The following is a 24,022-nucleotide window of genomic DNA, read 5'->3' on the forward strand; positions in this document are numbered from 1 at the left end:
GGCTGGGAGAGCAACCTTGAATGCAGCTCTGTGAACTTGTGCTACTCCATATCCTCAGGAGTTTCATGAGAAATAAGGTCATCTGGACCCCACCTCTATTACAATCGGTATTAATCAATCTGATATGATTCCACAGGCGTAGTGATTACAAGTTCTGTATATTGGGCCCCAGAGCTGTGAGCTGCAGACTGTAAATTCATTTGCTTAATTGGATGAAGCTAAGGAGAGGCCCTCCACCCTTGTTTTTCCTTGTCTTGCTGACCAAGCCCAGTGTGGCAGAGCTGACTCAGTTACATGGAAAAGTCCTCCGACTTATTTTTGTACCCCAGACCTCTCTCTCTCTTGTCCAACATACCCATTAATCAGTGGAGATGCCCCATGCTTTACCCAACCTGTGACCACCCCCTTCTCCCCACCCCCATATGTCATTACCCTCAAGAGCTGGGTCTATCAATGAATGAGATTCTGATCAGATTCTATATTTCTCCATGGCTCTTTTGCATATTTGGGTATCAAACCCTATAAGAACAAGGTCCAGGAAGAAGCAGGCATTTCAGATGAGGAGGAAGATCTGGGGTCCACTTCATTAGAGGGGACCACAGACCCTTTAATAAAGTACTATTGGCTCAGAGCTCTGCCTCAGTCTTTTTTATTGTAAGGTAGGCAATTCTAATCTCCACCATTTTAATATTGGACAACCTCTATGGCCCACTTTCTTTGGACTGATCAAGTTATACATTTCACTACACAATATTGAATTGTGTTAAAAAAAAGAACAGCAGGGAAACTGCTCAAGGATTCCAAGCCTTTCCCAAACCACAGGCATGAGTTATCTGCCTGTAAATGATGCAATTTGGGAAGAAATTGCATTGTTAATCCAGTCTGTCAACAAGCATTTATTAAAGCATTTATGTTGTGTCAGGCTTTGTGCTAAGCCCCAGGGATACAAAGGAAGGCAAAAATGGGGTTCTGGTCCTATGAGAGCTCACATTCTAACGTGGGAGACAATTGATTTGAGAGGTGAGTGGAAGATGAATTAGGCTGGAGAGAAACTTGTGTAGGAACCATCCACCAGAAAGCTATTGCAGTTGTCTAGACTGAGGTGATAAAGGCCTGCATCAGAGTGTGGGTTAATATAAAGGAAAGTATCCAAGAGATGTTGTGAAGGTAAACATGACAAGGCTTAGCCTGAGGTTGGTCACTGTGTAATCTTGTCCAGATGAGCATATGGCTCATCCAGGAATTATGTTTACGAATCCATTGGCTGTCAGCTATTTCTGATGGGATAGCATGGATTCTGTAGCTGAAAAGTTTTTAAAGGAGTGAAGACACTGTCAGGTTACTCAGTATAATCTACCAAAAGTAGCCTATTTTCCCCTGTAGATTAACTGAGAATGCAAATTAATTTTGCAGGACCATTCTAGGAAAGAACTTCCCTTGATTGAGGCCAACTCTTCTCAAAGTGACTTAGAGAGCACAGGAGTCAAACATGCATGCCAAATGTGGCCCACAGTATTTCCAAGTGCTAAATGTAATAGAGAAATAGAAATGAATAAATAAATATAAATAAATAAACCTTAATAAGAATTAAATAAACATAAATATAAAAATTAAATAAATATGAATATAAACAAACCTTAAAAATAAACATAAATATAATAGAACATAGATAATGTTAATATGTGGTTTTCTTTTTTTTTTCTTTTTGGTGAGGCAATTGGGGTTAAGTGACTTGCCCAGGGTCACACAGCTAGTAAGTGTTAAGTGTCTGAGGTCACATTTGAACTCAGGTCCTCCTCACTCCAGGGCCAGTGCTCTATCCACTGTGCCACCTACCTCCCCCAATATGTGCTTTTCTAAGTCACAGGGATCCTTACACTTGGTTTGGTATTTGAGTTTCTATTTGAGTTGGACACCACTGTCATTGAGTCATTAAGAAATTTCACTTGAAACCTTTCTGTACAAGTCACATGCACACACCAATTTGTGTTGATTGCTAGCTTCAATGGTTTCTGGCAATTTTGGGGTTTACGTTTACTTGAGACAAAACTGTAGAAAGGGGGGAAACTAGGTGGTGCAGTGGATAAAGCACCGACCCTGGATTCAAGAGGACCTGAGTTAAAATCTGACCTCAGACACTTGATGCTTACTACCTGTGTGACCCTGGGCAAGTCACTTAACACTCATTGCCCTGCCTTCCCCCCCACCCCCCCAAAAAAAAAAAACTGTAGAAAGGCTATCTTAGCTGAGTGACCAACTGAATGACTGTTCCAATGGAAAGATGGCTGTATTTGGAATGAAGACCTGAATTCAAATCCTACCTTTGATGTGTCAGAGTAAGTGCTGGCTCTGGGTCAGAGGTTTTTGGTTTAAATCTCGCCTTTTCTTTTGTGATCTTGAACAAGCGACTTAACCTCTCTGAACCTCAGTTTCCTCCTCTGTGAAATAAGTTATTTGGATCAGATGAGGACTTCTTAAACCTCTTTTCCACTTGTGACCCCATTTCACCAGAGAAATTTTTTCATGACCCCAGGTATATAGGTATACATAACTTTTTACTGTTGCCAAATTTTTCACAACCCCCACTTTCAATTACCCACAGTTTAAGAAGCTAGGGACTAGATAACCTCTAAGGCTCCTCCCATCTCTAAATCCAAATTTTCATCTATAATCCTAAACTAGTTAATGTCTCTGAAGCTCACTCGGTGTCCTTACCTTAAAATAATAATAGCTAGCATTTCTATCCCTAAGGTTTGCAGAGCATTTTACATCTATTTTCTCATTTCATCCGAGGTAGGTACTATTATTTTCATATCTTTAAAAATATTTTTCTATTTTCATTTCATTTATTTATGTTTATTATATATTATTTATTATCCTCCTTCAGCAAATGAAGAAACAGAGGTTGCAGGAGGTTAAATGCAAACTAGGGACACACAACCAGAGGTTAAATGATGACAAGGGTCACAGAACAAGCATTTATTTGAGGCTGGATTTGAACTCAGGTCTTCCTGACGCTAAAGTCAGCATTTTAACCACTGCACCATCTACTTGCTCTGGATGATTCACTTCCTATCTTCTGCAGGGGACCCTTCCTAATACACCCAGCTGCCAGTACTTCCCCCTCTGATATGACCTTCTGCTTCCCATTTCCCCTCCATCACATTTCGCTGCTTCTGCTAGGAAGATACGACTATTTTCCTCAAGTATTTGAAGGGTTGGCACAGGGAGGAGGGATCAGTATTTGAACATGGAGGGAAGAACCAGGGGAAATGGCTGTTAATTACAAAGAGAGATTACCAAGATTAGGAGGGATGCCAGGAAAACCTCACCTGAAAATGCAATGACTGTCTCCAGAGGAGGTGTGTGACCCCCTCCCCACATTGGAGGTGTTCAAGTAGAGCTTGGATGACCCATTTTCAAGTCTGTGATACTTAGGATTCATGGCCTGGTCTAGATGGCCAAGGTAATTGGGAGTTAAGTGACTTGCCCAGGGTCACACAGCTAGTTAAATGTCAAGTGTCTGAATCCAGATTTGAATTCAGATCCTCCTAACTCTGGGGCTAGTGCTCTATCCATTGTACCACCTAGCTGCCCCATAGAAGGCCTTTTTAGATTTTGCTAAAGTCAACACATTAATCCACCCTCAACAGCCCTGATAAAATAATTGAGGCAACTTCTTGCAACTTGTCTCCACCACATCCATTTAGAGTCCTCTGAGAAGTTAAAAGAAAAACAAGAAAAAGTATAGAGAGGGCTCTGGGTCTCTTCATATAGTTTTTTTTAAAACTGTGAATCAATATAGGTTCCTATCACCATAACAGAAGTTCTCTAATGCTCAGTGTGCAGATGGGCCCGTGATATTGACCAGCTGAAAAAAAAAATTCTCCCACTGAGCTGACATTAGCCAAACTATTTGCCAAACCTATAGAGCCATCTGCTATTCATTTTTTTTTCATTGACATTACTTAAAAAAGGAAATGGCAATTCTTCTCTGGCCATCATAATCACTGAGGTGCTGTCACCTAATATAGAACAGAGACAATCTCTCAACAGGACATAGCCCTGCTGGTTAAAATGTTAGCTAGGAAGGCTGGAGAACAAGATAATAGGGACCAAGGGTGTTTCCCTTCCTTTTGAGTGCCTGTGGTTCCAGGCTATAGTGATTTCTAGAGGGAGGCTGGCCCCTTGTAGTTTCACAACAATAAAGGAACATGTGCCGACCTGCTCATCCCTTGCCTAAAATGATAACAACCAATTCATTAGAACTCTCCCCATGTACTTTCTTGTGTGTATCTTGTGTTCTTTTTCAATTAGATCCTAAGATAAGCAGTGTGTCTCTTATGTAACATAGCCTTAGTGCAGTATTTCAACTGCAATAACCACTGAATAAATATTCTTGACAATCCAAAAGGCATTGTGGTGTAGTTCAGGAAGCACTATATTCAGAATTGAAAATAAAAGTAGCATTGCATTTAAAAAAGAAAAATCCCTATAATCGAAGCCAGAAGACCTACATTCAAATTTTGGCATTTTTTTGCTTGTCAACACTTGTGATCTTGCATAATGTTGAACCTCTCTAAGTCTCAGTGTCTTAATCTTTAAAATGAAGGCTTGGCGGGCAGCTAGATGTTGCAGTGGATAGAGCACTGGCCCTGGATTCAGGAATACCTGAGTTCAAATCCGGCCTCAGACACTTAACACTTACTAGCTGTGTGACCCTGGGCAAGTCACTTAACCCCAATTGCTTTACTAAAAAAAAAAAAAATGAAGGCTTGGGGGGCAGCTAGATGGTGCAGTAGATAAACAGCAGCCCTGGATTCAGGAGGACCTGAGTTCAAATCCAGCCACAGACATTTGACACTTACTATCTGTGTGAACCTGGGCAAGTCACTTAACCCTCATTGCCCCACCCCCCCAAAAAATTAAATTTTAAAAAAGACTATTTTTTTTTAATTGTAGGCTTGGCCAAGATCAAGGGCCCTTAACCTCTTTTGTGTGATGGATGCCTTAGGCAGGCTAGGGAAGCCAATGGACCCCTCCTGAAGATGATGTTTTTAAATGTATAAAATAAAGCATATAGGATGACTAAAGAAACCAAAGGTTAATGAAAATAAAGATGTCATTTCTTTTCCCATTCAAGCTCACAGACACTCTGCAATCTATTTATTTACTCCCTGGGGATTCATGAACCCTGCGTGAAGAATCCCTGGCTAAGGTGGTCTTTGAGTCTATTCCAGATTCTTCTTGTTATCTCCAAAGAGAGATAAAATATGTCCCTCAGGATCAGAATCTGGGAGGAAGATCTTCAGGTGCTGAACACGGATGTTTCCAGTGAGCCTCCTGTGCCTCACCTGCCTTTGTTTCTGAGGTGAAGGCCTCCAGTTCCTTTGATCATCTTCATGATTTTGCTTTGAATGGTCTCCAGCTTCTCCGCATCTTTTTCCGGCTGTGAAATCCAGAACCAGGTTCAGGACTGAATAGTTTCATGGAGACATTGGTGGCAGGGAAGAATAGGGCTTGCATTCACAGCTGACAGGAGGTGAGAAGAGATGCTGCTGAGGAACCAAAATTCATGGGACTATGAGGGCTGGGGAGTCTTTCTGGGCAAGGGTTTAGGGGCACATTGGATGTTTAAGGGGACCAAACAGGATGGTTCTACAGACAACAAAGGCAACGGCAGAGCAGAAAACACCTCTGTGGGCAGGGTGAAAACTTCACTCTTGGTGACAAATTGAACCCTTGAGCCACAGTTTGCTATACTCCTTTATCGGGAGTATAGGAAATCTTCATCTTCAAATACAATGACTAATGGTGTGTGTTTGTGTGTGTGTGTGTGTGTGTGTGTGTGTGACAGACAGAGAAACAAAGAGAATTGAGTCAGAGACACAGTCTCAGAGAGACTGATGGACACACAGAGAGATTCTAGCTTAGTGTGGTACATGTTAAGCTATGTTACAATAAAATAATAAAGCCTGCCTTTTTTATAGAGAAGAAAAAGAATTTGTTTCCCATCAGAGATTGAATTGTCTCCTTCTTTCTTTCTTTCTTCCTTTCTTTCTTCCTTCCTTTCTTTCTTTCACCTGCCCCCTGAATTGTCTCTTTCTTACACTAATTTCTGGATGCCTGAATCAATTATAAACTTCTAGTTCATTTTTCACTTCTTGTCTAGCCTAGATCAACCCACAGGGCTAGGAAATTACTTAAGGTTGCTGGTATAATGGAAGTAAAAGTCTACAAACTTCCTTAGGTTCAAAGATAGTTTATCCATGAATAATTGGAGATTAGCTAATGAGTTTAGCCATACAAAGTTTAGCACATACATAGTTTTCAGCTAAAGTCCAACTGGACGCTGGAACAAATACGTCTGTAGCTGGTTGCCTTCCACCAAGAAGAAGAAGAGCCTTTTTGATGGGCTATGGAGGCATAGTCTGGGGGCATTTGAAAGGCACAAGTCAACCTGTGTCTGTCTTTTTTTGGTCAGATGCTTTCTTGTCTGACTGCATACCAGAGAGGGAAGAAAGACAATGTTGGAATGAGAGAATCCTCATGACCTCCCCATTAGAGTCCTATGTGTATCCTGGTACAGGCTTTAGCTCTTGGATTTATTTATTTAGTTAGTTTTTTAGTTTTAGGTGAAGAATCAAGGTGGCTATTTCTTTGGAGCTTTAGGAGGTGGAGAGAGTGAGTCACTAGAATTCTGGAAGGAAAGTCAATGTTGTGTTTTGTTGGCACCTAATCCAACACCAAAGCTTAAGGAAGAGGTAACATTTTAAAAATTCAACCATTGTTAGTTGAGACTCAGATTTTTTACTTTTGTTATAGCTCTATCTTCAAAGTAACACCCCTTTGTCAAAACTAAGTGATGGGAAAGCAGTCTGCCAGAAACTGAGTAGAAAATAATATCTCAGATCACACACCAAGATAAGCTCCAAATGGGTACATGATTTAGACATAAATTAGAAAAGTAATGAAGAAATCATCTGTCAGATCTTGGAGAAGAGAAGAGTCATGACCAAATAAGGGATAGAGAAGATTGCAAAAGTAAAGCGGACAATTTGAATTACATAAAATTTTAAAAGTTTTTTTGTAAAACAAAACCAATGTAGTTAAAATTAGAAAAGAAGCAGGTAAATGGGAAGGAGGGGCCTTCACAGCAAATTTCTCTAATAAAGATCCCATTCAGAAGATATAAAGGGAACTCATTCAAATTTCTACAAATAATAGCCCATGCTGAGTTGATAAATCATCAAAGGATATGAGCAGGAAGTTTTCAGAGTAAGAAGTCCAGAGTATCAACAGATGACGTCATCTTCATCTTCATTATCACAACCACCACCATCATCATTAGCATTTATATCATACCTACCGTGTGCCAGCTTTTATGAATATTAAGTATCTTATGAATGTTTGATCTTCCCAACAACCTTAGGAGTATTATTATTATCTCCATTTTACAACTGAGGAACCTGAAGTAAACAAAAGTTAATTGACTTGTCCAGCTTTATATATTTTGTAAATAAATGTCAGAGGCTGGATTTGAATTCAGACTTCCTAGCCCAGCACTCTACCCACTGAGCTGCTTAGCTAAAAAAAGAATACTATAAATCATTAATAAGAGAAACAAACAACAGTCAGAGGAACTTTCTTGTCATTTTAAAATTCATTTTAAAATTCATTTTAAACTTGCTGTACACAGCAAAACATGAGATGATTCAATATAAAACAATAAATTTCCTTTTCAAGAAAACCTACATAGTAAGTACTACACATTGTTTTCACAACTACCCAATTTTTCTCCTCTTCCTTGTAGTTTTTCTTTTCTTTTCTATGGTGGTCTTTTTATTTTGTTGTTTTTTTGTTGTTTTTTCCCGTCCCTCTCCCCACCCCCTCCTTAAAGAAAGCTATAATTAAACACAGATATATATATATACATAATTATCTATAAAGATACACATACATAACATATATGTAAGACCATACTATGCATATTTCACTTGTCATCTGTTTCTCTGGAAGTAGATAGCATCTTCCTTCATAGGTCTGTCTTTCCATGTTTTTCTAAATCAACCAGTTCATCTTTTCCTATATCACAGCAGAATTCTAATACAATCACAGTCATAGGAACTTTATAACAGCTCAAATTTTTATGTACTCCTTGTTTTCCCACATGTGTACTTTTTTGTTTATTTGTTTGTTTGTTTTGTGTAGTTTTTTGCGGGGCAATGAGAGTTAAGTGACTTGCCTAGGGTCACACAGCTAGTAAGTGTCAAGTGTCTGAGACCGGATTTGAACTCAGGTCCTTGTGAATCCAGGGCTGGTGCTTTATCCACTGTGCCAGCTACCTGCCCCTACATGTGTACTTTTATTCATGCTTTCCCCTCCACCTCGAAAGCCACCCCACCATTTCCCACCCTTATCCCAATATCTTCCTGTTCATTTAAGATTCTGATCCAAGACCATCTCTTCCATGAAATACTCTCTGATGTCCTTAAACAGATGTGCTCAATGCCTTGCCTGAATCCCCATAATACTTCATTCGTATTACATCTTAGGGATGAGAGTCCCTTAACTGCTTCCATTTAAACATTGGGGGTGGGGCAGCTACATGGCACAGTGGATAGAATGCTGTGTCTGGAGTCAGGAAGACTCCTCTTTCTGAATTCAAATCTGACCTCAGATACTTACTTGCTAGATGACCCTGAGCAAGTCATTTCACCCTATTTGCCTCAGTTTCCTCATCTGCAAAATGAGCTGGAGAAGGAAATGGCAAACCACTCCAGGATCTCTGCCAGGAAAACCCTAAATGGGGCCATGAAGAGTCAGACACAACAGAAAACTACTCAACATCAACAACAAAACAGGATTTTAGGTGAAATAACATTATGGGGGCAGGTAGTTCAATGGGAGACAGACTGAACAACATTATTATGGTGTCTCATGATTTTTATAGTGGAGTTTGGCTATAATGTGTACTAATGACATTAATTGGAGGATGATTTTATAAGGAACATGCTTATCTAAAAGGAAGTGGTAAAGCAGGAGAAACATTTCCAGTCATAGGAACCCAGTTCTCAGTTACTTCTTGTAAATTGCTTTCTTTGCAACTTATCAGGCAACGAACTCACATATGAACACACACCGTGCTTAGCTGGCAGTGAATATGGCTTCCTGGTGAATGGATTCAGTTATTGTTGTTAGGGACGGGCAGGAAATTCACGCACATCCGGTGAGTTTTGCTTTCTGTGGCTACCTTGGTTGAAATATGTGGAGTTTGGCAAATTTCCCAGCCCAAGAAAGTTTATGGGACAGTCTGACAAAGGGGAGGAGAAGGATCTCCAGGAGAATTTTTTGGAAGGGAAATGAACTGGCCTTATAAGGGAAAGAGTTAAGATAAAAAACAAAGTACAGCAAATACTGTCACATTATCTTGCCTAGTAAATACTTTTCTATTGATATCATTCCAGATTGGGGTGGGGGGGCAGCTAGGTGGCACAGTGGATAAAGCACTGGCCCTGGATTCAGGAGGACTTGAGTTCAAATCCAGCCTCAAACACTTGACAATTATTAGCTGTGTGACCCTGGGCAAGTCACTTAACCCTCATTGCCCCACCAAAAAAAATTTTTTTTAATTAAAAAATAAGATGCGGGATGAGAAACTCCTACAGTACAAGAGAGAACTATAATGACTTCACATTGAAAAGAAGATTGGTGGTGTCCAATCTGAAGACCCAAGAATGAGATGACAGGGTGTCCTCTCACTGGGTCAGAACACACCAGAGTACTCTGTTCAGTCCCATTTTAGGAAGGATATTGATAAACTGGAGAGAAATCAGAAAGAGGATGGTGAAGAACCCCCAAATCATGCTATAAGAAGATCATTTAAAGGTAAATTCTGCCCAGAGAAGGGATGTTGGAAGGAGTTAGGGGAATGGAGGCGCCGTCATAGCTGTCTTTAAATTCTGTCATAGCTGTTTGTCCTTTGTTCTTGAAGAGGACCTTGACATGGGGGTGATGTCATGACTTGCACTGAATTGGATTTAAGTGAGGGAGGGCTGTACAAAGTCACCAACCTCACTATCTCTTCCAGAGTCATGTGGGCCCAGTGGCAAGATACATATCAGGACCATTGGAGATGGTCCTGGATGTTTGAGGCAATTGGGGTTAAGTGACTTGCCCAGAGTCACATAGCTATTAAGTGTCTGAGATGAGATTTGAATTCAGTACTTCCCAACTTCAGGCCAGTGCTCTATCCACTGTACCACTTAGCTGCCCTGACAGATTGCCACGTGGAAGAGGAATTCAGCTTTTTCTGCACTCTATCCATTGCCTTCACTCTGTACCACAGACCAAATGCTGCCTGCACCCATGGGGAGGTAAGCCCAAGAGCCCTGGAAATAAAAGTACATACATATCAGACCACTGGTCCTGCTTCTAGCCCAACCCTGCAGCTCCTCACAGGAAGCAACCCCTATGAAGATGCCTCCTGACAAGTGCTTCCATGGATGCTTCGGCCCCTGAGGCATCATCAACCACAGCTACCAAAGCCCAGGAAAAGAAAGTCCTTGCCACCAGAATCCTTGGCATCATCCAATGGTCCAAAACCAGAAATAGATATGATTAGTGAAGGAGCATTAAAGAAAACATATTACCTTATGATTTACAGCCGTACCCTACGGACCAGGAGATTCTCCTACCTTACGTGCAACTGAAACCTACGATGTGTAGTAACTCCCCCAATTAGAATGTGAAGGTTCCTCACCTATCTTGCATTTATCTTTGTATCCCAAGCCCTACCACAGTGGTTGACACACAGAAAGCACTTAAAAATACTTTTTCATTCATTCATTCATTCATTCACTCACTCATTCATTCATTCCAAATACAATATTTCCAAAGTAGAACTCATGAACTTTCTCCTCTCCCTCCCTACTCACTCCTCTTCCAATTCCTTCCCTCTTCTGTTACTGTTGAGGCCACCAGCAACCACCCAGGCTGTCATTCTCCCAATCACCCAGGCCTTTCACCTTGGTGTCATCCTCAGATTGTCTCACTCATCCAACATATCCAATCCATTGCAATATCACTGTTTCTACCTCCCCCAAATCTCTCGTATACACCCCCTCCCCTCCCCTCATAGCCAGCACCCTAGTTCAGACCCTCATCACTTTTTTTTTTTTTTTTGCGGGGCAATGAGGGTTAAGTGACTTGCCCAGGGTCACACAGCTAGTAAGTGTCAAGTGTCTGAGGCCAGATTTGAACTCAGGTCCTCCTGAATTCAGGGCCAGTGCTTTATCCACCGTACCACCTAGCTGCACCCCCCCCATCATCTTTTGTACAGACTATTGGAATAGCCATCTAACTTCTCCCCCTGACTCAAGGCTCTCCCATCCTCCAATCTACCCTCCCCTCTGTTACCAAAGTGATTTTCCTAAAACTTAGGTCTAACCATGTCACCTCTTCCTCTTGCTCAGCGAGCCCCAGTGGTTTCCTATTACCTTCAAGATCAAATACAAACTCTTCTGTTTGACATTTAAAGTTTTTCACAACCTGGGCCCTCTCAAGGCTTCTTACGCTTTCCTCCTCCCTGTGAACTCCATGATCTGGTTCCACTGGCTGACTTGCCTTTCCTTGAACAGCCCTTCCAGTTTATGCTTTTGGCCTCTGGCTGGCTCTCATACCTGGCAGGTTCTTCCTCTTCTACTCTCCCTCTTACTTCCCCTGGCTTCCTTCAAGACCTACCTCAATTCCCCCTCCTGTAGTAAGCCTTTCCTGGTCCCCCAGCTGCTAGTACCTTCTCCCCGGAGATTACCTTTCATATCCTCTGTGTATATCTCATATGTTACTTCCATGTTACATTCCCCCACTAGAAGGTAAGTTCCCTAGAGGCAGCTGCTGTTTTTGCCATTCTTTTATCCCCGATACTTGCTACTGTGCCTGCCATATTAACAAACGCTTAAGAAATGTCTGTCGAGGGGCAGCTAGGTGGCGCAGTGGATAGAGTACAGGCCCTGGAGTCAGGAGTACCTGAGTTCAAATATGGCCCCAGACACTTACACTCACTAGCTATGTGACCCAGGGCAAGTCACTTAACCCCAATTGCCTCACTAAAAAACAAAAAACAAAACAAAAAGAAATGCCTGTCGAAGGCAATTTTCTGATGAAGACATCAAAGCTATCTTTTGCCATATGAAAAAATGCTCTCAATCACTATTGATCAGAGAAATGCAAATTAAAACAACTCTGAGGTACCACCTTACCACTATCAGATTGGCTAATATGACAAAAAAGGAAAATAATAAATGTTGGAGAAGCTGTGGAAAAATTGGAACACTAATGCATTGTTGGTGGAGCTGTGAAGTGATCCAACCATTCTGGAGAGCAATTTAGAACTATGCCCAAAGGGCTATGGGACTGTTCATACCCTTTGACCGAGTGGTACCACTGCTAGGTCTGTATCCCAAAGAGACCATAGAAAAGGGAAAAGGACCCACGTGTACAAAAATATTTATAGCAGCTCTCTTTGTGGTGGCAAAGAATTGGAAATGAAGGGAATGCCCATCAATAGGGAAATGGCTAAACAAGTTGTGGTATATGAATGTAATGGAATACTATTGTGCTGTAAGAAATGATGAGCAGGAGGAGTTCAGAGAAAACTGGAAGGACTTACATGAACTGATGCTGACTGAGAGGAGAAGAACCAGGAAAACATTATACACAGTAACAGCAACATTGTGTGATGAACAATGGGGATAGACTTGGCTCTTCTCAGCAGTCCAATGATCCAAAACAGTTTCAAAGAACTCATGATAGAAAGTGTTCTTAACATCCAGAAAAAAGAACTGTGAATTATGAATGCAGATTGAACCATATTCTTTCTACTTTTGTTTGGTGGGTCAATGGGGGTTAAGTGACTTGCCCAGGGTCACACAGCTGGTAAATGTCAAGTGTCTGAGGCCAGATTTGAACTCAGGTTCTCTTGAATCCAGGGCCGGTGCTTTATCCACTGTGCCACCTAGCTGCCTCCTACTGTTTCTCCTTTCGAACTGTTTTTTTTTTTTCCTTCTTGTTTGAGGTTTTTCCCTTGTTCTCTGATTCTTCTTTCACAAGATGACTAATGTAGAAATAGGTTTAATGTGATTGTATATATACAACCTAAAAAATAATAATAATAATAATAATAAAGAAATGCCTACTGACTGATTGCTCCTCAAAACACCTTGGGAGATGCTCATTATTTCTGGTTTTGGTTTGGTGAAGTTGGGAGAAGGCCCCAGGGTCACATAGGTGGGAAGTGTGTAAGGTTAGGATTCAGACTCAGTTCTTCCTGACTTAGGTCATTCCCTCCACTAGGTCAAGCTGCCCTTCTTCAACTAACTATTACAATGTCATATACCCCTCCTGGAAAGCAGGGACCTGTGCCTTATTTTTCTTTCTATTTCCCACAGCATTAAGTGTAGAGTTCTATACACGAGGTATCTAATAAATGTGCTTTTTTATTGTTGTGTTTTACTGGATTGCATTTTATCAGGCCATTTGTAGGCAGATTTTAAAGGTCACACCTCTCAACTTTTTAGAGAAAACATGGAGAGCAAGCATATGCTAACATACCTCAAAACCTATAGATCCATAATCAGCAGAGGGAGAATTCTCACCTACTCTTCCTCCTGCAGTCCATAACATGCTATCCAGCATGTTAAATTACCAGCCTGGGAAGTTCCCCAACCATACCTTCAGTATGACAGGGTAGCATTCATGTGCAGAGACATTTGGCTAAGAAAATGTGCTCACTGAGCAGTGGATTTGAACCCTGCCAGCTGTGTGTACACAACCCTTTACTGGAATCAGATCCAAGTGTTACATAAAGAGTCACACGTGTGCCCATGCCCTCCTCCAAAAACAGACAAGAAATGGATAAATGAGAAACACAAGAGGAACCTTGCATTGCCTTACCCTTCTCGTGAGGCCAACTCTCTCCTCACCTCTAGATTTTCTCTGGATGTCCCTGATCACAAGGTGTCTCTCTTTTTTGCCTCTACTGGCTAAAGAGATGCTGACAAAGTGGCACCGGTTTCTAGAAATGAGCCTTGGTTATCCAAGGTCACTGGGGCAGCCCTTGCAAAAGCAGGAAGAGCAGAGGGTTGGCATCCATGAATCTTGCAACAGAGGTTTTCATGTAGAAACTGAAAGGGACCTTTCCAGTGTTAGTGAATATTTTTTTAAAAACCATAGGATTTTAGATTTAAGAGCTCCAAGAAACTTAGAAGCCATTTGATCCAACCTCATTTTACAAATGAGGAAACTGAGGCCCAGGCTGTTTAAGTGATTTGCCCAAGGTCAGATAAGCAGTAAACAGAAGATCTGGGACCTGAGCCATCTCCTCTGAGTCCAGACTCAGTGTTCTTTCCTGTACCACATTGCTGCAAGGTTTCATAGTCCTAGGACCCCGGGTCCCGAAAGATTTCCTTTTGTCAACATTAAAAGGATGACAACATAGAAAAAAAATCCCTGAGTGCTATGTGAAACCTGGCCAAGGCCGCCCGACTGGATTAAGTGTAACACCATCGGGACAAGGAGGGAGAGCCATGTTCCTCAGAAAACGTGTAAGGAATTTAACTAGGCTGCCTGGAATCTCTCAGAGTGAGTGCTAATCTCAGCCTAGACTTGGCTTTTGTGAACAGAGTTTAACACATCGTTTTCAAGGGCCCAATGAAGCAAAGTGGTAAGGCCAGGTTGGATGGGCAACAGTGTAAGGGAGGTAGTAGCAAGACTCATACCCTTGAAGTCAAGAAGATCTGTGTTCAGGACTTGCCTCTTATACATACTAGCTGTGTGCCCATGAAACCTTGTAGTAGTCCTAGTATCTCTTTAGGAAGAGGAATGGATCTGGAGGACTTGGATTGGAATCCTGCCTGTGCCACTCACCACCTGTGTGACATTGGGCAAGTCAATTTACCACTCTGAGCCTCAGTTTGCTCATCTGAAAAATGGGAGGTCTGAATTAGATGTTCTTCTAATATCCCTCCAAGCTCCAAATCTATGATCCTATAATGCTCAACATACTGAATCTGAAAACTTTACATTGCTGGGCTGCATTCTATATCAAGAGACCAAGTTTCCATTCCAGGAGTTCCTGATAGAGATGGAATTGCAGCTCTACACCACACAAAAGCAAAATTCAAGGTTGAATTATGATGTATGGGGGCAGCAAGGTGGCAAAGTGGATAAAGCACCAGCCCTGGATTCAGGAGGACCTGAGTTGAAATGTGGCCTCAGATACTTGACACTTGCTAGCTGTGTGACCCTGGGCAAGTCACTTAACCCCAAATTGCCCTGCCAAAAAAAAAACCTTAAAAAAATAATCATGATGTATATATTTTGGATATTCTAAGCAAATTAGGAAGGTCTGCCCCTTTTCAGAAATTGAATGCCCACTGAATGATTAAGATTTTTAAAACCCCTTCCCATAATCCCCAAAGCAAGAAAGGATGGAAATTCTAAAAAGAAACATTTCAATGGAAATAACATTAAAAACTAGGATGGAATGAGATTTTCCTGGTATTTACATCCCAGCTCTTTCCCTTCCTGGTCTCCCTTTCAGTCATCAAGTCAGAGAAGAGTGGTTAAGGAAAAAGTATTCTAGATCAGATGCAGAAACTAGAATATCCTCTTGCCCAGGTGTCAACTCAAGAGCTAATACACATTATTGAGGTCATTATACTTCTAAAAACATCTCAACTGCCACAGATGGAAATATAATAGATTTTAAAGTCTTTTATATGGAAAGAAGGAAGGAGGGAGGGAAGGAGGAAAGGAGGGAAGGAAGGAGAGAAGGAAGAAAGGAAGGAAAGAAGGAAGAAGGGAAGGAAGGAGAGAAGGAAGGAGGGAGGAGGTTATATAGCTACTAGTTTGTATGGTACAGATGAGAATGCATCTTCCTTAGTGTCATTTCCATTGATAAAACCATATTCATTTCTATATCTGCTTTTGGTTGCCCTCACCCCTACTCTTTTCAACCTACCCCCTCTCTTTTACTAAATAGTACTTTGTAATTTTATAATACAAGAACATTTCATGGCTGATTAATGACTGATTGAGATTGATATCCTTTAGTTTTTCCCTAGGTCATTGCTTTTGTCTTCATTTTTTTTTGGGGGGGGGGCAGGCAATGAGGGTTAAGTGACTTGCCCAGGGTCACACAGCTAGAGGCTATAGCAACATATCAAAAAGGTTATATGCTGTAACCTGGTCAGATTTGTTCCAGAAATATAGGTTTGATTCAATATCAGAAAAAAATAAACATAATTGACCATATTAATAACAAGAACAATAAATATTATAGTATTATTTCAATAGATATAATTAGGAAGATGTTTGACAAAATAAAATAGCCATTTCTGTTAAAAAAAATAACAATGGAAAAAATTGGAATAACTAGACTTTTTCTCACTATTATAAGAAGTATCTATTTAAAACCAAGATCTAGCATTAAATGTAGTGGGGTAGAAATTATGGTCCTTTCCAATAAGATAATGGTAAAGCAAGGAAGTTCCTTATAATCTCTACTATTGATACCATGCTAGAAATACTAGTTATAGCCATAAGACAAGAAAAATAAATGGAAGGAATAAGCAGAGGCAAAATTTATGGAAATAAAGACAGACCTAATAACAAAAGGAATAATTGCCCATTGGTAGGCTGAACTAATATAATAAAGTATATAATATAAATATATCAAAGCATAACTATGTCCAAAGTGAGTTGCCCCAGGTCTCATAGCTAGTCTTCCTGATTACAAGTTCAGTGCTCTTTCTACTGTTCCATCTAATTGTGCTAATTTTGTCCCAACAATTAACACCAAGAAAACACAGGTACTCCACCAGCTAGCACCACACCATCCATGCATGGATCCATCAATTACAACAAACAAAGAAATGTTGAATGTTATGGATAAATTCACTTACCTTCACAGTATACTTTCTGGGGATGTACACAGAGATGATAAAATTGACACGCACATTGCCTGGATTTGAGAGGCTCCTAAGGAAAGCATGGGAAAGAAGAGGTATTAGACTGACTACCAAACTGAAGGTCTACTGAGCCATTGTTCTGGTCTCATTGTTGTATGCCTATGAAACCTGAATAGTCTGCCAGTACTATGCCAGGAAGTTGAATTGCATCCATTTGAATTATCTTAGGAAGATTCTGAAGATCACCTGGCAGGAAAAGGTACCAGACAGTAAGGTCCTTTCCAGAGCCAAATTGCCAAGCATTCAAACTCTAATGCAGAGAATGCAACTCCAAAGGGCTGTCCACATTGTTCAAATGCCAAACATATATTTGCCTAAAAGACTTTTACAGAGAAAGGGAAGTGATTGCATGGAGGTCAGAAGGAGCAATAGAAAGACACTCTCAAGGTCTCTGTGAAGAACTTTAGAATTGATTGTGTGACATGACATAGGATTGCCCTCATCAAAGAAGGTACTATGCTCTGTGAGCAAAGCAGAATTGAAGTAGCTCAAAAGAAATGCAAGATGGGGGCAGCTAGGTGGCACAGTGCATGGAGCACCGGCCTTGGATTCAGGAGGACCTGAGTTCAAATCCAGCCTCAGACCCTTGACACTTACTAGCTGTGTGACCCTGGGGTAAGTCACTTAACCCCAATTGCCTCCACACACAAAAAAAAAAAGAAAAGAAAAAAAAGAGAGAAAAGAATGCAAGATGCACAGATTTAAATAATCCAACCCAAATGTTCACATGGACTGTTTGTGCCCAACCTGTTATAGAATATTCTAAGCTGTATTGGTCTCATCACCCCAAGGTGGCACATTGTATTTGACTCAAACATAGTGTGAGGGGCCAAAATTTGATATACAGAGTGTTATTTGGGTGACTCACCCTTAATATTGGGGTCCTGGAAATAATGAGGGACTTTTAGGTTCACCCTCCCACTCTGAACTGCCCTTTTTAGATATTTCTCCCAGGCCAGTAAGAAAGGAGCCTTTAAGCTTTAATTCACAAAGGGATAGATTTTATTACTTGGGAATTAATTAAACAAAAAAGTAAAACTAATCAAAATCAAAGATAAGGAAATAGGAAAAAAGGAAATACAGATAAATACTCTTAACTCTAAACTTAACCTATGCAATCCCCAGATCGTTTCCAATTAAGCTCGTTCAAAGGAATTTAGGGTTTTCTGTAATTAACTCACCAAAACCTGGACAGTCTACAGTGCTCACGCCTACTGGGAAAAGCAGCCGCCAGAGAGAGCGAACTCATGCTATCACCGCAAGGGGAGAAGTCCGAAAAGACCGAGTACTGGAAGAAGTCTAGTGTTCAGGAAGAACCCTCCGCCTCCCTTCAGGGAGCATTCAATTTTTCCTCTCTGAAAAGGGGAAGTCCTTCAAAAACTGCCTATGGAGAGCTCTCCTTCTGACCTCGTAGTATACGTAACTTCAGAGTGGCCCAGGTGTGGCCCCTCCCAAATGAGTCAGCTAAAAACTGCAATAATAATTTTATCACAAATAATTTTTACCACAATAGTGATATCATTTTGATCCTCTTCAAGAGTGGAGGACAAAAAACCAACCATATCCAAAAAAGTAATTAAATGCCTCACATAGTTTGACTCAACAACATATCTTGTAGGTTTATACCCCAAAAAGATAAAGAAAAAGAAAAAAGGAATAAGAAAAGATGCTACATGCACAAAATTATTTCTTTGTAATAGCTCTTTGAGTAATGGCAAAGAACTAGAAACTCAAGAGGTGCCCATCAATTAGGAAATGGCTAAACAAATTATAGTATGCATGTAATGAAATACTATTGTGCCATAAGAAAAGATAAAAGGAATGGGTTCAGAACATATGGGAAGATTTATATAAACTGATGCACAGTGAAGTGAGCAAAAGCAGGAGAACAATTTAAATGATAACAACACTGTAAAGACAATCCAACTTTTATAGACTTAAGAACTCTGTCAAATGCAATGGTTAATAATGATTCCAGAGGATTTATGATGAACTACACTACCCATCTACTGATAGAGAAGTGATGGATCCAAGAAACAGAATGAGACATATATTTTTGCACATGGACAAAGTGAGAATTTGGTTTTGCTTGATTATAGATATTTGTTATATGGAGTTTGTTTTTCTTTTTTCTTATAAGTTGGAAGAGGTGAGAGGGAGACAAAATACATATGTGTTCATAAAAAAAATAGTTTTAAATGAAAGCTTTTTTAAAAGAAAAATAATTGGCGATCATTGAGAGAGGACTTAAAATTGTATGGTGAGGTCAGAAACCAGATTACAAGGGACCAAGAAAAGAGTGGGTAATCAGGACATAGAGATATTGGGCAGAGAAAACTTTTTCAAGTTCAGCAAAGAAGGGGTGGAAAGAGATAGGGTGGTAGATATATTAACTAGAAGTATCCAGAGAAGTTTTTCTTAGGTTTATGAAGAAATTGGTGTATTTTTTTCAGCAGACAAGAAGAACCAATGGGGAGAAAAAGATTTGAAAATGAGTATAGGAGCAAAAATGAGTACTAGAAGCTTAGAAGTTAGAGTACTGGTCTTAGAATTAGGAAGATTTGAGTTCAAATGCTGCCTTAGACATTTACTACCTCTATGATACTGGGCAAATCACTTAGGCTCTCTTAGTCTCAGTTTTTTTATCTGTAAAATGGGGACAATAATAGCTCATAAGGTTGTTGTGAAGATCAAATTAGATAAAAAATCAAAGTGCTTTTCCAGCCTCATGATATATAAACATTATATTTTATGGCCTATAATTTTGAAAAGCATATCTATCTTTAAGATTTACAAAATGTTTTCCTTAAACCACAAAAGATAAAACAAGCATGATTTTCATGCCCATTTTACAAAAAACTAATGACATGGGACAGCTAGGTGGCACAGTGGATAAAGCACCAGCCCTGGATTCAGGAGGACCTAAGTGCAAATCTGGCCTCAGACACTTGACACTTACTAGCTGTGTGACCTTGGGCAAGTCACTTAACCCTTATTGCCCCACAAACAAAAAAACTAATGACATTGGGAGATTTGTCCATGGTCATAAGAATAGTAAATGGTTGAGCTTGGTCTCAAACCTGTGTCTTCTTGACTGAAATTTCAATGTTCTTTCTACTCCCTCATGCTGGGGGAAATGAGGATGCAGTCCCTGCCCTCTGGGGACCTGTATTTTCTGCTGGCATTTCTCAGAGTCAGTCCAGTCAGTGCAGTTCCTATAGAATTTCAATTTGGCTCAATTATAGCCTAACATATAACAGGAAATCCCCTCCCAAAATGCAAACAAAAAAGACCATTGAGTGACCTATCCCCAGAGGAAGAGACCACATCCAGTGCTTTGTCCAGGAAAATGAAGAGTGTAGGTTTTCCAAGAAGCATGGGGGTACCCTGGAACTGGAACAAGAAACTAGTGGTTTAACCCTTCCCAGGTTGAAGAAGGGGCAAATAAAGTGGGCAAACATTTCTTAAGAATTTGAATCAGAGGGAATAGAGAATGAGGTTAGAGAAGGGGAAGGAGTCTCTAAATTTTCAAAACAGCATGATCTACCTTAAATTCTCCTTCTGAATTTCATGACACTGGAAAACTCACCCAAATGTTGCTACCTACTTCAACTTTCAAAGATTCTTAATTTCGTTCTTGTGGGGGACTTTCCATCCACATGGATTTGACATCCTTCCAACAGCTTAGTTGGTGATCTTCAGAAGTAAACTGTGGCCAAAAGTATTCATCAATGGCAGCTAGTCATCTGGTGGTGAGACTCTCTGACCTTCTCTGGGGGACTGGCCCTCTGATAGCAGAGACATTTTCTGTTGTAACACCATTCTAGAAACATTCACAAGAGTTTATGAGCTACTGTCTTAGCCTTGGATGTCCCCAAGATCACCTCCAAGAGATCACAAACTATGAGAGGGGGAATTTGGTCTTGGGTCTTAGAGAAACACTGAGGTGTAGTTAAGTAGATGTCTTGAAGTCAGGAAGATCCTGGTGACTCCATTGGACAGATTACTTACTCTCTCTGAGCCCCATATTCATTATCAGTCAAATGAAGGTTTAGGATTAGATGGTCCCTAAAGCTCCTTCCAGGACAAAAATCTGCAATCCTATGACCCCACATTATGAAGAAATTGAACTTGCCTTTTTTTTTTTTACCACCTAAATTTTTTTCTACCCATTAATCAGTCCAACCATTCCAGAAAGCAATTAAAAGTTACTAAACAGTCCATGTCCTTTGACTCAGGGGACTTATCGCTAGGCTATGCCCCAAAGAGATCAATGCAAGAGGAGAAAACCTTATATATACAAAATATTTAAGCAGTTCTTTTTGAGGTGACCAAAGGATGGGAAACTACAAGGTGCCCATTAATTGGAAAATGGATGAATACATTATGTTATATGAATGTAATGGGATACTATTTTGCTATAGAAATAAAGACATGATTTCAGAGGGTCCAGGGAAAACTTGTATAAATAGAATAAAATGAGCAGAAATTTATGTTTTAACATCAATGTTATGAAAATGAAGGATTTAAGAAAATCTGATAAACTAAATGATCAACCATGATTCCAGAAGATTAACAAAGGAGAATACTCCCCATCTTGTGATGGGAAGACCATCATGGACTAATGGGCAAGATAAGACAACATTTCTGGACACAGCCGATGTGGGGATTTCTTTTGCTTGATTATATAACAATGGGCATTTCCAATACAGAGAGCCAAGATACTGAATGTTACCAACTCACATTTCCTTTGGTGTTTTCGTGTTTCCAAAGCACTTTACTCACAACAACCTCACAAAGTATACAATGTAAGTACTTTTTACTGGTCCCAATTTTTCATATGAGGAAACTGTGTCTTAGAAAGATGAAGTGGTCCACCCACAGTCACTGTGATGCTTTAAAAAGTTCGAAAGATATAGTTTCTGGGTCATTTTCTTAATAATATGTATTTTGGAGGCAGCTAGGTGGCACAGTGGATAGAGCACTGGCCCTCGATTCAGGAGGACCTGAGTTCAAATCCGGCCTCAGACACTTAATACTTACTAGCTGTGTGACCCTGGGCAAGTCATTTAACTCCAATTGCCCTACAAAAAAAATATAAAACATTCCCCTTTTTCCTCTTGTTACTCACTAGTACTGCCTGAAAAAGTTTCCTAAATCCCTAGATCGCAATTCTAATTGGTGTGATTCCCAGGGAGTATTCACTAACTACTCCTCTCCCTTTCCTGGGGAATGCAGTTCTTCATACAGTTCCTAATAGAGAGAGCCAAGATGCTGAATGTTACCAACTCGCATTTCCTTTGTGTTTTCGTGTTTCCAAAGTACTTTGCTCACAACAGCCTCACAAAGAATACAGTGTAAGTAATTTTGATTTTTTTTTTTTTTTTTGGTGAGGCAATGGGGTTAAAGTGACCTGCCAGGGTCACACAGCTAGTATGTGTTAAGTGTCTGAGGCCAATTTGAACTCAGGTCCTCCTGAAACAGGGCCGGTGCTCTATCCACTGTGCCACCTAGCTGACCAAATGTAAGTACTTTTTTACTGGTCCCTTTTTTCATATGAGGATACTGTGTCTTAGAACAATGAAGCGACCCACCCACAGTCACTGTGATGCCTTTAAAAAAGTTGAGAGATATAGTTTTTTAGTCACTCATTAATAATAATACTAGCATTTTAAAAAACCTTGGTCCTGATTCAATAATAAGGTATTAAATACAGAGAGAAATAATCATTTCTCTCAGTCACAAGGCTCATAAGGGGCAAAAACTGAGATTTTTACTCAACCCAGTTTGACTCTGCTGTTTACTAACAGGAGGAGTTTGGACATTCAACTCATATCTGATCTTCTGTAGGAGACTTTTCTTAACACTACCACCCTTCCCCACCTCTATCCCCCATCCAGTGTCTTTCCTCTGAGATTTCCCTTCCATCCATTGTGTGTGTATACACATACATACATATCTACACATACATATATATACAAATATGCAATATTACATACATATACACACATACATATATATAGTATTTATAGCTACCTGCATTTGTCTTCTCCATTCAAGTGTAAGCTCCTTGAGGACAAGGAAGGTGGTTTTTTGTCTTCCTTTTTATCATTAGCACTTAACACAATGTTTAGTATACAGTAAGCCCTTAATAAATGCTTCTTCATGTTACATTTAACCTGTCTGCGCCTCAGTTTCCACATCTATAAGATGACATTATATCTAAGGTCCGTTCTCATCCTAAATATATGATCCTGTGAAAAACTTCCTAATAATTAAGCAGATGCCCTAAAAGGAGAAAAGGCTGCCATGGGGTAGCAATAGGAATCCCTCTCACCAGACTTAATGATGACCCATGGTTCCTTTGAGCTCTACGATTTTGTGATTCTAGCTCTAAGGACTATGCTTCCCTTCTCCACTTCTGACGATGCCACCAAACTTGGTACAGGGTCCTTCATCACCTTGATGCCTGAACTCTGCCTGACTCAAGCCCCTTCCCACTCCAATCCATTCCCCTATTCAACCACCAAGTAATTTGCTACATTACAAGGTCCAACCATGTCCAACCCGATACTTAATCACACTCTTCTCTCACCTCCAGGATCAACTACAAAATCCTCTGGCATCATAATCCTTTGTAACCTAGCCACCCCTTACCCTTTCCAATCTTGCTCTATACTTTATACTCCCTCACATGTGCTTCAATCCAGACACACTGAATAAATCCACAAAATAAAAATTCTCCTTTTTCTCGGACTATCCTCCGTGCCTGGAATACTCTTTCCTCTTCATCTCTACTCCTGGTTTCCCTGTCTTCCTCAGATCCCAGCTAAAATCACACCTTCTGTAAAAGCCTTTCCTAAAACCAACTATGCCTTCCCTCTGTTGATTATTTCCTATTGTCATGGGGAGAAAGGTGGTGGAGGTCATTAGGTATTCCTCTGTAAAGAATTACACTCTTGCACATGGTCCAATTAGGATTGGAAATGGTC

Source organism: Dromiciops gliroides, chromosome 6 (genome assembly GCF_019393635.1).
Source record: "Dromiciops gliroides isolate mDroGli1 chromosome 6, mDroGli1.pri, whole genome shotgun sequence".
Lineage (NCBI taxonomy): Eukaryota > Metazoa > Chordata > Mammalia > Microbiotheria > Microbiotheriidae > Dromiciops > Dromiciops gliroides.